The sequence below is a fragment of the Heliangelus exortis genome, chromosome 2 (assembly GCF_036169615.1).
Source record: "Heliangelus exortis chromosome 2, bHelExo1.hap1, whole genome shotgun sequence".
Lineage (NCBI taxonomy): Eukaryota > Metazoa > Chordata > Aves > Apodiformes > Trochilidae > Heliangelus > Heliangelus exortis.
The window spans coordinates 7,356,187-7,373,577 of NC_092423.1; the positions used below are offsets into that span (position 1 = coordinate 7,356,187).

Sequence of the window (17,391 nt, forward strand, 5' to 3'; positions counted from 1 at the left end):
TGGGCTTCAGCATAAAATTCTTGTATATCTGTGTATGTACCAAACTCTTTACTGGAATCTATGAAAACATGAACTCCACAGTCTGACATTTCTGCTTCACTGTTTGCAGAATGGGACTTGAAAGGATGAGCACTTCCATGAGGACATGAAAATGGCAGCATGGATGAACAGAGATGCCCAAGCTGTGCTGCTGCCCCTTGATCCCTCTACCTTTGGATTGCTTTTTGGTCCCTCAGCAACACTCACTACTCATTAGGGCTGTGGCAGCAAGAGGGATGGGGGACTAAGTGCTAAAAAAGCTGGGGGATTTCTCCAACAAGGCAGCAAAGAGAAAAAGGTGATGGCAACGAGCTCCATATAAAACCTGTCACACTTGAACTATTAAGCCTGACTTAGAGGTTGTGGTTGAGTATATCTGCAGCTCTTTGGAGAGTACTAATTATTTACCCAAAAGAAAACATCCCACTACAATCACAAGCTATCCAGGAATCAAGGTGCTCTTGCATGCTGCACAGTAGGTTTTATTTTCTTTGAACCTCATGACTATTTTCCACCCACCCGAGGATGCAGTTGTGCTGGGCGTTATTTCCTCAGTTCCCCCATGACTCTGGGGCTCAGGTAAATCACCCACATACTCACACACCTTTTCACAGCCTGGCTAGGGACAGTACATTCTTCATGTTGGGATTTTGGGTTTTCTCAGGCACTGCAGGCATGTAAAAAATTTGCTGCACACAGGTATAAAGTATGCAATAAATAGTAACCATTAACTCTGAACTGAAGCACGAGCCCACTTAGAAAAGGATAAAGGGACTGCCTTTACACAGTAATGAGCAGGTAAAATGTCATCAAAGGTTCAGAAGCTCAGGTACAAAGATCTCTGCTGGTATCAACTGGCTGCTGGAAAAAAAAAAATGTAACAGCACCCCACAGCATTTAAAGTAGGTAAGCATTGCCAGAAAAGAAACCCTTTAAAAGAAATATACTGTGATGTAGAGACCTGACAGAGTCATATATTCACCACAAAGAATGTGGTGTTTGCCAGCTTAATGAAAATAAAGTAAACCAGTTTATCTACTCATTTTCATTTACAGAGGCATGCTGCACTTTGGGACTTTATGTAATGGGTATGAGCAACACAGACATTTATAGACTGGCATGAATGCTTTAGAAACATCTCCATCCACATCCACATCCACCAGATTATGCTAATCCATACTAGAAAGAGCACTTGGACTTTTGGACTGGAACTACAGATGACCACAGGGTTTTTTGGTGTACATATGGACTATTTCCTTGAGCCAGGTTGTTTCATCAGCTGCCACAACACCTGAGGCTTGGCCAGCTCTGGGAGCAGAGCAGCCAGGCAGGAAAGGGCTGGGGGCTGGGGTGCCCAGCATCCCTCCACTGATAAAAGACTCAGGGACCTCTCATCTGAGCCATGTTCCCTCCCCAGAAGGATGCAAGATGCTTGGAGGTGAAGCCTGGCTGTTCACTGTGTAAAACATGTGGTAATGAGCTCTGAAATAGATGCCATTTAGGCCAAAAGTTCAGTGTTCACTTAAAGGGTAGAAGACTGCAAATAGCAATTCCGGATATAGGATGCACCCAGTGAGAGTGAACTTATTTTAATATTAAATATTTGATTTCCACAACAGGAACTAATTTGGAAAAGAAACAAAACAAAAAATACCCAAACAAATAAATCCCCCCAAACAACCAAAAAAAAACCCCCATACATAGTTTAGGTTTTACTTCCTAATTTTGCTATGTAAATAATAATCTAAAATAATCTACCCACACTGGAAAGGAAAGTGTGTTCTTGAAGTCTCTGACCACAGCAAACAGCACTTTAAATACATCCTAGAAACAAACTTTGCCTAAAGAAAAGTGAATGCAATTTGCTTTCACAGAACTTAAATAAACAACCATCAAAATTAAAAAAAATTAAAATCAAGTACAAATTATTATTGCAGAAGAAAAACATGTCCATTTCCTCAGTATTCTGAGCCTATGTGTGAAGAAAACACAATGCAGAAACCTTTCAAATTTGCAGGGACACAGAGGCTGGCAGGGTACCAGCAGAATTTGCAGTCTGCTGGCTTCATAGCCTGGTTGAGACTTTCTCTTCAAGATTTCCTTACACCATTCTTTTATTATTTATCTATCATTTATTGTTTACTGCACCAAATCTGGACACGTCTGCCAGTGCACATGACCTGGCAAATGACACCCTAACATGACTGCAATTTCTCGCCCTGTCACCTTCTGCTCACAAGGACTTCTGTCTTTCAGGCTTCACCATTTTCAATTTATTGCTTGACAGCTACTTCTCATTATCTACACTCAACCTACTTCATTGCAGATTCCTTGCATTTATTTTAATTCTCCCAAGATAACATTTGTGATTACAAGGTGTGATGAGTCTAAAAATCCCACCACAAACGTTTTCATTGACACTGTTAGGTTGTAGACATCTGAGATTAATTTCCAGCTGCATCTCACTTGAGTGAAATCAAGCAGCTGAGGAACCTGCCCTGAAGAAAAGCAGAAGTTAGCAGGGATGTCCTACTTTGATATCTATCATCACTTCTAAAAAAAAGTTTCTGTAATTATGCTGCAAAAATACTGAAGGCTGCAATCAGAATACTAAATTATATCGTATCAGTTTAAAAGATTAATAAATTTGATCCAACATTCCCTTAATCATAGAATAGCCTGAGTCTCTATGTTACAGTGCTGTGTTAGATAACAGATGTCTAAAAGCTTGCCAGGTTTACAGAAGTCACCCTGCAAGTGCCCAACCACTTCCCCCCAGCTGTCAGCACTAGATTAAGTTTCTGGACAGAAACAAGTCCCATAAACAGCAGGATCATCTGTTTTGAAGGCTAGAGACCAAAATCTTGTTTCTTGGGCAACATTCAGTAATTTAAAGAACATTCTGATGTGTTTGATAAAAGGTCTTTTCCTTCCTTTTCTAGTATTTACAGGTCTGTAGCTGCAACAGGCTGCTGGTGGTAGATGTGGGTCCAGTCCCAATCTGACTCCCTGCACAACCACAGGAAAAAGTGGGCTTTAGTCTGGCAGGTCTGGTTTGCTTCCATCCAAACACCAGCAAAAATCACTTTTTCACACCAGGCTGTGCAACCACTTTTGAAAAATGCAGTATTCATTTAGAGTATTCATTTAGAACAAGACAGCAACCCCTGGTTGGTCTTTGCTGCCTCTTTAGTCTGCCAGCTATTCAGATTTACTGCCTTTATATGGAATTTTATGCAGTAACAATATCATTTAGTGTGATTATGTTATAAAGATAATGCTATGGCAGCACTAAAAAACCTAAGGAAGCATTTGGCCAGAACATGAGGAATACGTGTGACAAACAGCCCTTGTGGATGCTGATCAACAAACAATCAGTAGCTGAGAACCATGCAAAAAGTCTTTCAACCTTCCCCTTGCTGCTGGATTCCTCTGCAGTGCTCCTGCCAGAGATAATTTTCCCCTAGAGTTCATGAATGTATTCTGAAGAAAAAAAATATTTACTTATGAACATATTAATTACTCTATAAATGCATTATTAGCAGCACTTTTTTCAAGAATGCATAAGCTGACAGGTATTCTGGAAAAACAGCACAAAAAGAAGGAATCACAGTTTCAAAATAGTTCTGGATTGCCCTCTCCTAGCACTTGAAGTGAAAACTTTGCATGTGACATAATCCACAAGTTACAGTGTTCTGACACAAAATAAACATTTCCTTCCAAGTGCAGCTGAGATACTTGTTTCCCCAGGACCTCTGTCTCTTCCATTGCAAAGAAGCTTTTGAAAACAAATTACCCAGTCCCTTGGCCTTCCACTTCAATGCTCCCAAAATACCCACATTTACCAAGTTGCAGGAGGTCCCCTGGAGCTGAAGGTCTGATGGCACACAGACACGTGTAATAACCTGTCCTCCACCTCAGCTAAAGGGTTTTGTGCAATGTTTTCCCCTACAGAATTCACTCCTTGGTGTTGGAGCCTGATTACCTCTCTTAAGACTCTCAGTACAGATTTCCACTGGAATTTTATATGGACACTCTTTCTGGGAAAGGAATAAGAGAAGTATCACGAACTTGAACTTTGCAATATAATCTTTCATTCTCTTTCAAAGCCAGACTGTGAAGTCAGATTTTTGTGTGCAGTGACAACATCTCAAGCATCAGCAGATACAGAGTTATTTTGGTTTATTTTCTTTAGGGCAGGAAGAAGGGAAGCAAATAGAAACCGAGAGAATAAGAAGAAACTAAAACCCCTATAACTGCCTGGAAAACACCATTTCAGATGCTAGATTTCATGGTCATGGTAGGAATAGACCACTGATTGGGAGTATAGTTAAATGTAATATGAAGCTTAAAACCGTTCTTATTTTTTAGGCAAGAATTATAATAACCCAAACATCACCTTTACTTATCTGTCTGGGATGACTTTGGTTGTGGTCTTCCAAGCCACGGCTTGCCCAGACAAGTGATTCAGATCCATCCAGGGAAAACTGAATGTCAGCAACATCCATTAATTTATTACATGGCCAATCTTATTCCTGAATATATTTCTTACTTCAGTTTTACAAAAAACAGATAGGTTTATCTAACTTAGTGCTAGAGTTTGAGGTTCTTGTACTGAAAGGACAAACATTATGTTCCTGCATGGACTAAATATTGGATCACTGGGAGAAGAAGAGGTGATCCACATGATCAAGGTTATGACAAATGGACAGGTTTGGGACAGCAGGGATTTCCTCTCCTTCCTTCCTTCCTTCCTGCCCCCATGTGAAAGTGCTTTGTTTGGCTCTTTTTCATCTTTATATGGGAGGTGCCTTTTCCAGAGTCACCTGGGAAATTTATCTAACAAATTCCTCCTGCCAGGAAAGTAAATGTCAAAATAAAAAGCTGGCAGTGCTCTTGATTACTCCATCCCCTTTCCTGTAGCCATTATGGTACTGGCTTTTGGTTTTCATGACAGGTCTAAATCTTCCTATCAGAAGCTGTGAAATGTGATGTTGACTGCTATGGGTCTCAGTGTGTAGGGTGTAATAAAACTGTGTATATCCTTCAAGCATGAAACCTTTGGTACTAGCCAAGTGCTGGCAAATGAACACCTCTTAGAAGGAACTGGAGTCATCCACAATGAACAAAAAGCAAGCACAGCCCTTTGGGGGAATATCTTCAAGTTCCTGTCTCTCACACACATCCACACACCCACCACAATCTGCTCACTGGCAACAGGTGCCACTGCACACAGATAATTTTAAGAAACTCAATTTGTTGTTCTAAGCAACCACCAGATCAGCTTGTTCCTCCAGATGTAACCACAAATATTCAGCTGCTTAAACTAAGCTCTCAGACTAAACTCATATTTATTTTTTTTTTAAATTGTAAGAACTGAGGTAACAGGACAACAGAGAGCAGTCCATAGAAATCTTACCCCCACTACTAAATTCCTTCAGTTTATAGAAATCCCTAAGAGGCAGTTCTTGTGTGAGCTACTCAGAAAGCTTCACAGCAAGTCAGCAGCTCTAATATCTTACAAAAGTAGCTGTAAGATAATAAACTTGATATATGGCATAAGCTACTGCCAAACACTCAAAACAGGGATTGCATCTAAATCTACTGTTTGGCAATTCCTATTTTAAGTTGCCTTTAAGCCTTGCCAAACTGTAGTAAGAAAAGGCAGAAATTTTCAGAAGGTTGCATCTGAACCAAACAGGAACTGGCTGGGGAAAATTCAACCAAAACATTTAAATCCTTTATAAAATCTTGCATGAAATACATCGTTTCTATATAAGAAACATTTTTCTGGTGCATTTTAGAGGGAGATTTCTACCTCCTCCTCAGTTTGGGTCAGAGAGTTTTGATTTGGTGGGGCAGAGTGCATCAGGAAACATTTCTTCTCTCCTTATAGAAATGCATCTAAACTCACAGAACCACAGAACTGTCATTGTTGAAAAAGACCTGTAAGATTCAGCTGCTTTATTCAGGGATCTGGACAGGGACAAGCAGTGGCAGCAGTGGGACAGAACAACTGGGATCCTCAAAAGAAAAAAGAGTAGAAGGAGTATGGGAGAGAACTTGGCCAGGCAAGCTGGTATACAGCTACAGTATCTGGAAATATCTGAAAAGGAGCAAGAAACTGAGAGGTAGAGGGCATAATGTAACACTTGCTGGACAATGAGACTGAAACTAAGATTGAAAAAACTGGGATTAAGAATCAGTCATGAGGTAGAAACCATTCAGAGTCACTGAAGGCAGAGCATGGGAGCCAGACACCTTTCTTGGGAGTGAGAAGAGTCTGTTCACTTGTCACTCACCTCCAAAAAATTAAATGGAATCAATTCCTCCTGGAGAAAGTAGAGGATTGGGTTATCTGACATTGTGGGCAGGAGCAAGACACCTAAGCTCAGGTGTTTCACCAGAGATGATTATACATGACTTAGTGTTTGAAATTGTAAGCTAGTAAATGGATATGAAGGGTCCCATCCAGTTGTTTAAACAGAAATCTTTATCACCATCTGGGACAAGAGAGGAGAAGACACAGGGCTGACATCTGCCACAGCATCTACACATCACCTGCTCCACAGCAGAACACTTCATCAATTTTCCTGGCAACCTTCTGCAGGAATTGTGTTACTCTTTGTGATTAATTAATCCTCTCCAAAGAAAGGACAAAAGGTGTCAGCCCAGTGTAGGTGCCAATAAGGAAGCTGAAGGCCTGGCAGAATACCTTAGCACAACTCCAATGGTGTATTACAAGTTTATATATGGACACCTTAATGCATCTGTAGAAAAGAAAGGAATTTAAACTGGACAAGCCACTTGTATCCAAACATTTCCTAACTTCCCAGGCACTGACTTTGTAACCTTACCAATATTCTTTCAACATTTCTTGCACACACTTATATTAAGCCCTTATATATTAATTTGGACTGGGATAGTCAGAAAATCTAATGAAATTCATACAAATCTTTGATTTGCAATAGTTAATGAAAAAGCACCATGCATGCATTATGCACAGCATGCACTCTACCAATGGGCACCTTTGCTAATTAAAGCATCCCCAGAGCTGTTTTTCCCAAACACTAAAGAGAAATATGGTCAAACAAATGGTTTCTGAAAGCCACCAGCAAGGCAAGATTGCCACTGAAAGCAAGGCCAGTCCAGCCTGATTTCTCTGCTTCCTTCTGCTTGAAGAATTCAAACTCACCAAAAACTCTTTCTGTAACATGTGAAGGCCAAACAGGAACCTTGAAGCACTGCAGAAAGGTTTCTGAAAAGAACTGGAAACACATACATATTTCACACCATGTTGACCACGAGCAACTTTTCTTTGAAATCTCAAACATTAAGATCAAGCAATCCAGACCCCAAACCTGATGCAGATGTTTGGCAGTCACCCACCAATCTGTGTGTGAAAGAAAAAAGAAAACCCTGCTCTTTGTACTGCTGTTACAGCTCTTTACTTGCTGGCATTGAGTTTGCAGTTCCTGAGATCTTATAATACTTTCTGTAACCACAGAGCTGCAAAGGTTTGAGATCTCTACTAGACCTTGGGCCAATAGTTCAACAAACAAACTACAAAAGAAGACCTTAGATCTCCAAAGAGAAAGAGGAAGGAAATAAACTGTCAGCTAGCTGGAAAAAAAAAAAAAAAAAAAAAAAAGCAGATGATTTATTGCTTACCAGTCTAGTTTGGTTAAAAAAGAACCTAAGAGCCTATGAGACTAATCATGAATGGGAAAAGAAGCTTGAATTTTGCCCCTTGAAGGGGACACTATCTTTTTCAGCAGGGATGGGCTATGAGGGCCTTCACAGGGCCACTAAAGGGCAGTCTGTCCCTCTCCTCTCGGGTGACCAATGTATCTGCAGCCCCATCACCCTAAGCAGCACATATATGATATCTGTGCTTCTTCACATGATCAAAATCATCTTCTCCACACTCAGGTGATCTGACACACCACACATCTAGGTTGAAGAAGCCCTTAAGTAAAGCAGCAGATAAAATGTTCTGTCAGGATGTATCCAACTCTATTTTTGACACTTCTGGCCTTAATCATGGAAAATATTTGATCTGGTGATCTACCCCAAGCTACAACAAGTAATGCATTTCAGAAAAGGAGAAGCTAAAAAATCTCTCTTGAGAAAGAACTTTAGCTTACACACACTCATTAGAGTACTGCAAGTGTAAAAATATCATGTTTTGTTTACTCCACATATCCCAACCTGGGGATACAGAACTCAACCAGGACTTAGCCCTGCATTGCTCTTTGGCATCTCCTGTAATTAGGGGAGTCACAGATACAGAAACTGAGGTTATAAAGATCTTTCTCTGTGCTTTCCTTGCCAAACCCAGATAACAAGGAGGAAGAGAAAGCTGAACCAGAAAGTATAGGGAAAAAAAAAGAGGCACAAAGATATCATAAGAGTTAAAGAGTACAGGCAAGGGAAGGGGACAGATCAGCAAACAACAGAAGAGTGTACAGAGATGGAAGAAGAGTTGACATTAATGCAGGCAAGAGAACAGGAAAATACAGAGGTACAGAAAAATGGTGCTGCAGCTAGGAGAATGTCCATGGGAATGGACACAAAACATGGGACAAGATACAGGGGATGGAAAACAAGAGGCAGAAACAAGCAGGTCTGTTCATACATTTCATACCTAACAGAGTCAGAGGTTTCTGCTCTGTGTATCATACACACAGAAAGGTTAAATCACAGAAAGGTTAAATCACAGAAAGGTTAAATCAAAGCCATGTCAGCAACTTCATCCTTTTAAGCCCAGTTTTGGAACTGTACAACACTTCAGTAAGAAGTTGATAACTATGTGTCAGATCTAGTAAATGGGAATGCACAAATGGCCATGGAAAAAACACTGACAATACCCTTAGGATAATGCCAGCATGACTTTCCAAAACTGTCCTCACATAATATATTTAAAATGATTTTGATATTCTGTTCCTGTCCTTCTTACTTTTTGTTGCTTCCACTGAAGGAATGAGATGGAAAAACAGCTGGTTTTCATTGCCTTATAAATCTCTCATGGTCCTTACAAACTTTAAAAACATATTTCATAGAATTTTTTCCTTTTTTTAGCATTTCCTAATTATTTAAGAAATTCCATTGTCACTTTGGAATCATGTCTTCTCTTCTGGGTTAATCCATTAATATGTGCCTATTTTCTCCCACAGTGAAAAGATCACTTATCTCAAAGAAGCATTATACAGGAATTTTTTTAAGATAAAAAAAAGAAATTATTATATCAATTATTATACACTGCAGCTTAGCTATGTAACCTGAGGGAGTGCTTAATTTTATTTAGCTAATCTGCTGGTACACTGCTATCAGTTCAGATGGCTAATTCTGGGACTAATGCATTTGCCTGCATTTCTTATTATCACTTCTTTTACTCCCTCTTATTTCTTTCCTTCCATCATTTTGTTCTGCCAGTTGACACACATATAAAATACAAAGTTGTTCTTGTATGATATCAGTTCCCCATCTCTTGGTTTCTTTAGTTTCACATATATTATACAACAATTTCTCCCAGACACATCCCAAAATACATGTATTTCAACATGGTTACATCCTTTCTCAGTATCAGTGTTCCAGTGGAGAAAGTCAGGCCCTTTGAAGTAAATTTTGCATTTTTCTCTGGAGGGGCTAAAATTTAGGATTATCCCTCTTAATCTCAGTCTCTGCTAAAATACTCAAGTTCAAACACCCCATTCTAGAGGCCAGTGAGGGGAGAACATAACCAGCTGAAGGGTGCTGCTCCTCAGACAAAGGTCTACCAGAAGAAAAGCTTTGAAGCAAATCAGAGCATGACCCATGACACCAGTGGGAGCCCACGCAGAGGCACGGCCAAGCAAGCACATGTCCCCACTCTATGTCTTACACAGACCTACAGGAAAGATAAAAGGACACTAAAAGTCTGCATATCTGACTGGACCAAAAAAGCTCAGGGAGTCAACAACTACTTAAGTTGGACCCACATCCAATTAGGGCCTGGCAACAGCACCACAAAAGCCCAAAGCAGCTCCCATGGAAGCTGTGGGTCACACCTTGCTGGTGGCATCCCAGCTGCTCCTGCCTTCTGAGGCTTCTTAGGGTGCTCCAGGGAGGGATAGAGTTCTAGGATATCCACCAGTGATTCTAGGGGTTCCTTCTATATCCTGGTGAAAAATTAACCCAACCAGCTGAACTGGTTCTCCCAAAGACGTATCCCTGTTCACAATTTACTCTGATTTAAAGCAACAGAGCAAAAGCATTCAGAAATGACCACATTTATCACTTGCTCCAATATGTACATGCCAAAAGCTATTATAGAAATGCTCTCAGAGTTTCCCTTCTTCTTGATGTTGTTCAAACCAAACACCCCAGCAAAGCTGTAAATGAGAAAACCAAGGAAAAATCCCAGTCTTATAATCCATACCCACAAAAACAATCCCAGTTGAGAGAAATGCTTCAGGCACCCACATAATGCTTTGTAGGCATCATTACTGGGTAGAGGTTGTGCAACTGAGATTTGTACTGTTTACTGAAGATCTTGTAAGATCTACAAAAGGAAGAGACAATCTATAATTTACTTTACTTTTCTAATGGGAATGTAGCAAGGTAAAAGGAAAACTCAGTTGACAGGCCATATAAAATTCAATGTTTCAATAAGGAGATCTCAGAACATTTTACTTTGTGAATTTTTTTTTTTTCCAGAGAGCTATCACCAACTCAACTTAAAATAACTGCAATTTTCATCTGAGGAGTGCAGGGTTAGTTTTAAGAATGCAATTTAGTGTTATCCCAAATGATAATACTCTGAAGTTTTTTGATGAAAGAACCAAAGGAGCTCAAAACAACGCACAGCAGACCTCCTGATGACTGATGTCTCTCAAGTACTCTTTGTTAACAAAGATCATACATTAATATTAATAGCAGTCCAGAATCTGCACTGTATTGCCAACAACAGCAATCTCCACAGGTCATGTTTCCATCCTGACATCCATGAATGTTTTTGATCACAAATAGCAGTACATTACATAAAGTTAAGAGAATATTTACATCAACTATAGCAAGTAAAAATTACTCTAGGAAAAACATCCTACCTTCCTCAAGCACCTCAACACCTTAAAATGGTAATTTGGGTCTCTTTGTTGCCTGCCCCACATGGTTGTGAAGTTTTTGAGCATTTCCAAAACAATCTCACTTTCAAGCCAAAAAAAGCCTAAATTTCGCATGCAAGGCAGCCCAGGGGGCAAACCCTTAGTGTGCTGGGATTAGAAAGAAATTCTGATGCCAAAATGCTATTCATAAGTTTGAAAATAAGTTAGGAATTTCCCCCAGAAAAGCTCAGCAGTCCTGGCTGAACTGCTGGCTGCCAGGGAAATGTGAATCTGGACGGCTCTTCAAGGAATGAGGTATTCACCTGCTGCCAAGGAGCAACAGGTCTGCTCCCATTCCTAAGCTGCCAACAGGCTGAAGTAGCTTTTGCAACACACAGAGAGCAAATTAGCATGAAAATGAAGAGCAACAAATTAAAATTAAAAACGTTACGGAGTTCAAGGCAGAAAGTGGTCACAAATTAGGATTTTCCAGGCTGTGACTGATTTGTGGGTTGTTCTTCAATTATTCCAGGTTTATAGGATTGCTACTATAAATATACTCATTAAGCTACTAAAGGTATTTGTTGAAGCTGCTCGCTTGGCATTTATTTATATGGAAAAAAATATTTGTAGGTCAAAGTTTAGCATGAAAGTTCAGAGAAATATTGGTGGTGTTCATAAGGAGTTCAAAATAACATGCAAACAAACCCCCTCACGCCTAGCGAGTTCTACAAACACGTTCTAACTCAACCTCACAACAGCTCTGCTGAAGAAATTGGATAAATTATCCTTCTTTTTAGAAACTAAGGAAAGAAAATCAGAGAAAGTCATTTACCCAGAGTCACTGCGGGAGCGAGCAGGAGCTAAAGAGCTTTTGATCTCTAGTCAGGCACCAGTCGGCACATGTCTCGGATCTACCCGGGCACCGTTTCTCACCGCAGCCACCGGATCTGAGCCCAGCTCCTCACTGCAGGGTCTGTGCCTCTGTCAGTGCTGTCAACTGAAATGTCAACAGAAAGACATGGGAATATTTTCCAGTGAAACAGTTCAGCCGCCAGATGAATTAAGGGCTGATTCTCCTTGCAGGCTTGGCAAATAAGTCTCATTAAAGTTAACAACAGATATGAAACTCATGTGCGAGGGAAAGCGATTAGAGCCTCAAATCCAATCAACATCGGGTTTGCTGCATTGTTCCACCTCAACAGCTTCTTTACTGCCTACACTGATGCTGCTTTCCCAAGGAAGCTTATTTGTACTGGAATTCTTCTTTTGGCAGTGATTTCTCTTAGAGAAGTGCAAATACCCTGCATTCGGCATTGCCTCTGCGACTAAAAATAACACCTGGATAATTAGGAAAGGTAAGGATTCAGGACTCCTGGAGAATTCAAGACTTCAAACAAAACTAAAAGGGAAGTTTCTAATTCAGTGAAGCCTGAGAACTTCCCAGAGGGATTAAGATGTACACATGCTCCTTATTTCTCTGTTCAACACGGCAAAAACTCACCAGGAGATTTTGGGAAATGGCAACTTTCTTCTTGAGCAGCAAGACTCTACTTTCAGAGGCAGGATACCTCTAGGAATTCCTCTCTCACACAGAAATCCATGCAGCTAAACTAACACTCAAACTAACACCCAAAAGTTGTGTTTTGTCCTGTTGTTTTGGTTTTGTTTTTTTTTTTTTTTACAAAAGCATACAGGCATACCAAACCATGCATATATATTCATATATATATACATTCATATATATATATATATATATATGTATGTGTGTATATATATATATTCATATATATTCATATATATACATAATAATATATATATTCATATATATACATAAATATTTGATATGATACTAGAGGCATTAGAGGTTTCTTTCTTTTTGACTTTTTTTTTTCATCATTCATCTGAAGGAATTGTGAAGCATGAGTCACAACCTATCTATTCTCTAATTTAAGCTTCTTTTTAGGAATCAATAAATTACTGCACCGACCACTTGAGAATAAGATAGATGGGATAGATTGAGAATAAGGTAGATATTGCATGGGTAGGTTAAGAATAAATCACAAACTAATCTAATTGAATCTGAAGCAGTAAACAGCCTCTGAGTCAAGAAGAAACAGCAGATATAACATGTCTTGAATCCTGTAAAGCTTCTTACATTGCCATGCAGGACATTCTCATGAGCAAATCAGAGAAACAAGGTATAGACAAAAATCACTGTGAGACTGTTGCCTTCTCAAAATGCACTCAGAAGGGGAACTAATAACAAGCAATCATTTGCCACTTAGGTTGGAAGATGCCTGCACAGCTTGACTTCTGGCCTGGCTGAAAGAAATGCTTTTATTTATTACCTAGATAACAGATTAGAGAAGATACTTGATAACAGTGGAATAATTTTATTTAGAATGAATGAGGTTTCTGAGTTTTCTTAGGAATGGCAAGAGTAGCCTGGATGGTCTTACCAACTGGAGAAGTGATCCTCATCCATGAAATGAAACACTATAAACTACAAAGCACTGGAGGACGGAGGAAGGAGCAGGGAACAGCAGGCTATTAGCTGGGCTGCTAAAAGGGATAACTACTTGAAGATGAGTCAGTGAGGCAATTGTTCCACTTTGTATGATTTTTGTGAGAACCCTTCTGTATTTTGTTTATCCAAAGCTTCTTCAAAACATAGTACCCCAAAATGGAAAAGTCCAGATAGCAAGAAGAGGATTATCAAATATGGTCTATAAGTTGATAGAACTTGGGTTTCAAGACAAGGAAGAGAAGAGAAGAGAAGAGAAGAGAAGAGAAGAGAAGAGAAGAGAAGAGAAGAGAAGAGAAGAGAAGAGAAGAGGAAGAGAAGAGGAAGAGAAGAGGAAGAGAAGAGGAAGAGAAGAGGAAGAGAAGAGGAAGAGAAGAGGAAGAGAAGAGGAAGAGAAGAGGAAGAGAAGAGGAAGAGAAGAGAAGAGAAGAGAAGAGAAGAGAAGAGAAGAGAAGAGAAGAGAAGAGAAGAGAAGAGAAGAGAAGAGAAGAGAGAAGTAACATGTCAATAGTCAAATAGTCTCAGTGAGCACCAAGACAAGAACCAAAATAAATCAACTTAATTTTCAGGAAATAAGACTTAGGTTGCACACTGGGGATAATTTCCTGTCAAATGACATGATGATGACAAAGTTTAAGAGACTACCAAGGGACATTGCAGACTCTGCTACTTTGGAAGGAGGCATACCCTACTAGTAAGAACTTCTATTAAAAACAGCTTAGCTAGTAATTTTGTCAGCTTTGGAGGCTAGATCCAAATTTTGTAATGTCCCACACACTCTGCTTCCATGGAAAGGGTAGTAGATAACATCACTGGATGAGGGAGGCCATAGCACCATCTCCTCCTCCCCTCTGGATTCAGTGGATGCAGCTCTTCAACCTGAACATCTGTGTGCAGGACCAGGGGCTGAGATTTGGTTGTGGGAGCAGCATGTGCTGCTGAGCAGGCATTCCCTCTTTTCACCAGTCCTGCAGGCTCTGTGTGAGCTATCAGCCATCCCTGACCTCAATCCAGTCTAACTACACCCATCCTGCTTTAGTCTAAGGGGCTGGACTGAGGGATCTCCTGAGGTCTGGACTGAGAAGCCAAAGCTTCCAGAGGGTGTGGCACAGAGATGAGGCTTAAGACCTTGGCTTTGATTTCATAAAGGCTGAATCCATTTTAGTTTCAATTGTTTTCTCCCACAATGGACAACATAATTATGTACTGTCTGATGATGCATGGCAGGAATTAAATATAGGTTTTGTAACATTAGACTTGGCTCCCTCCATCAAACATCACAAATAGAAAGAAAAACATGCATTTGTATAGGCCTGGTCTTAAGTAGCTAAAAGCTCTGTCACATACTATAGTCTTTAATGCATTCTTATGATCACAATATTTGTAATAGTTGGGTTTTTCCCCTTTAATTCAGTGCTTATGTATTTTAGCTAATCAAGCTAGAGAAGAGATTACCACAAACAGGATTCTATGCAAACTCAACAAATTACATAATTAACATAGAAAATAACTCCTGAAGCACATGAACAAATAAGTAGATACAGATATCCATTCTTGTTTTTTTTCCTTCAGCCACATTAACTCCATTTTCCCTGTGCACTCAGAACTTTAACTGAGATTGGTGGACTGTAGGTTTAAACAGTCATCTGCTCCCACAGAGAAGACTGTGGTCTTTAGGTTCTTTAGATGCCAACCTTTTTGTCTCTCAAGTTCTCTTGTTTGCACAATCCCCTGTTCTCTGGCACCAGAAACATGTCATTATTTTGGCAGAAACTGCACCTTCACTTTTAGCAAAACCCAGGCATCACTTCTGAAAAAGAGCTTCAGAAAAAGCACAAAGTTTAATTCAGAAACAGGCCAACTGGATTATCTGATCCCTTCCTTTTTTAGCCTATGTTTACATTGCAAAATGGTCCAACCAAGCTAAAATTCTGCTTCATCTGTTCACCCAACATTTCTGCTACACCCATCTCTTCATTCTTGCAAAGCAAATAAGCTCTTTGCATGTCACTTGCAGTGAGAACATGGACAAAGACTGCCCATAAAGTCAACCACAGACTCACGAGCAGAAAGCATCCTGACTCATAAAGATTTTGCAGCCAACACACCCTTCTGCATCCAGCTCCACAACCCATGAGAAGATGGATCTGGAACTCAGAGCCAGGAGAGGTGACACAGGTTTGTCACTGTACAGTAACACCAAGTCACCCCATTCTCCTTGCTTCCTTCACTGCTTGTGCATTTTTCTTCACACACTGCCTGGGCAATACTGATTAAAGCAGAAACACTGCTGAAAGCTCTGTTCCACCCTAGTGGGATTGCTGTGACACTATGCAGATAATTAGACAGGTGCTGAGAGAGCAAGGGAGCAATATAACCCTGACATGGACATTTAGAAATTAAGCAAGTTTTGGAGTTTCAGGGTAGAGAAACAGTGGCCTAATTAGACAGTTAAAGCAGTAAATACTAATTTTAAAAGTGTTCTATTATGAGCACAGAAGTGAGAAAAGAGAATTTAAAGAGAATTGAAAGCTTTCATTTCAACACAGTTCTTTACTCCTTTGCTTTTAGCTGTAGGAACACAGGCATGGTGTGTGTCCAACCATCCAGGAAGGACCTGTCCAATTTACAGCAGTGCCTGGCAATTTAAGGTTTTCTTTTAGGTGCTTTAGGTTCTTTTAGGAGAAAGTCACCATGCAAAAGAAAAGCCACATGACTGATTTCAGTCTGCCTGCTCTCTGGAAACACAAAATAAGAGGGATGGGGAAAAAAAAAACAAAACAAACCTTCCTGTTATGTGGAGTTCAGGAGCTAGAGAAAGAGGTTATACTGTGACATATGTCCATCTTACCATCCCAGACTGATGAAGACATTCTGGAGAGACATCCTGGACAGACTGGAGAGTTGGGCTGATTCCAATGGGATGAGGTTCAACAAGGCCAAGCCCCGGGTCCTGCACTTTGGCCACAACAACCCCATAGGGAGCTCCAGGCTGGGCACAGAGTGGCTGAGAGCAGCCAGACAGAGAGGGACCTGGGAGTCTGGATTGACAGGAAGCTGAACATGAGCCAGCAGTGTGCCCAGGTGGCCAAGAAGGCCAATGGCATCCTGGCCTGTATCAGGAACAGTGTGGCCAGCAGGTCCAGGGAAGGGATTCTGCCCCTGTGCTCAGCCCTGGTGAGGCCACACCTCGAGTCCTGTGTCCAGTTCTGGGCCCCTCAGTTTAGGAAGGAGATTGAGGTCCTGGAGCAGGTCCAAAGGAGGGCAACCAGGCTGGTGAAAGGACTCGAGCACAGACCCTATGAGGAGAGGCTGAGGGAGCTGGGGCTGTTCAGCCTGAAGAAGAGGAGGCTCAGGGGAGACCTCATCACTCTCTACAACTCCCTGAAAGGAGGTTGGAGCCAAGTGGGGGTTGGTTTCTTTTCCCAGATGACTTTCAACAAGACAAGAGGACATGGTCTTAAGTTGTGCCAGGGGAAGTTTAGGTTAGATATTAGAAAGAATTTCTTTACAGAGAGGGTGATCAGACATTGGAACGGGCTGCCCAGGGAAGTAGTGGACTCTCCGTCCCTGGAGACATTTAAAAAGAGGCTGGATGTGGCACTCAGTGCCATGGGCTGGGAACTGCAGTGGTAGTGGATCAAGGGTTGGACTTGATCTCTGAGGTCCCTTCCAACCCAGCCAATTCTATGATTCTATGATTCTTTGGGATGACAACAAGGAGGGTGCAGTGTGGTGAGA

At 40.7% G+C, this 17,391-nt stretch overlaps 1 protein-coding gene across 2 annotated transcripts in view; it reads right to left on the reverse strand.

Annotated features, from left to right (window-relative positions):
- The window catches only part of PRKAG2 (protein kinase AMP-activated non-catalytic subunit gamma 2), a 223,134-nt gene that overhangs the window by 172,432 nt on the left and 33,311 nt on the right, over positions 1-17,391 (reverse strand). The window contains exon 2 of one of the 2 annotated variants that reach the window (XM_071734669.1): positions 11,959-12,123. The exons of the other annotated variant lie outside the window; for it this stretch is intronic. The gene's annotated coding sequence lies outside the window, so the exon portion shown is untranslated. The remainder of the gene's footprint in view (positions 1-11,958; positions 12,124-17,391) is intronic. 2 annotated transcript variants of the gene reach the window in all.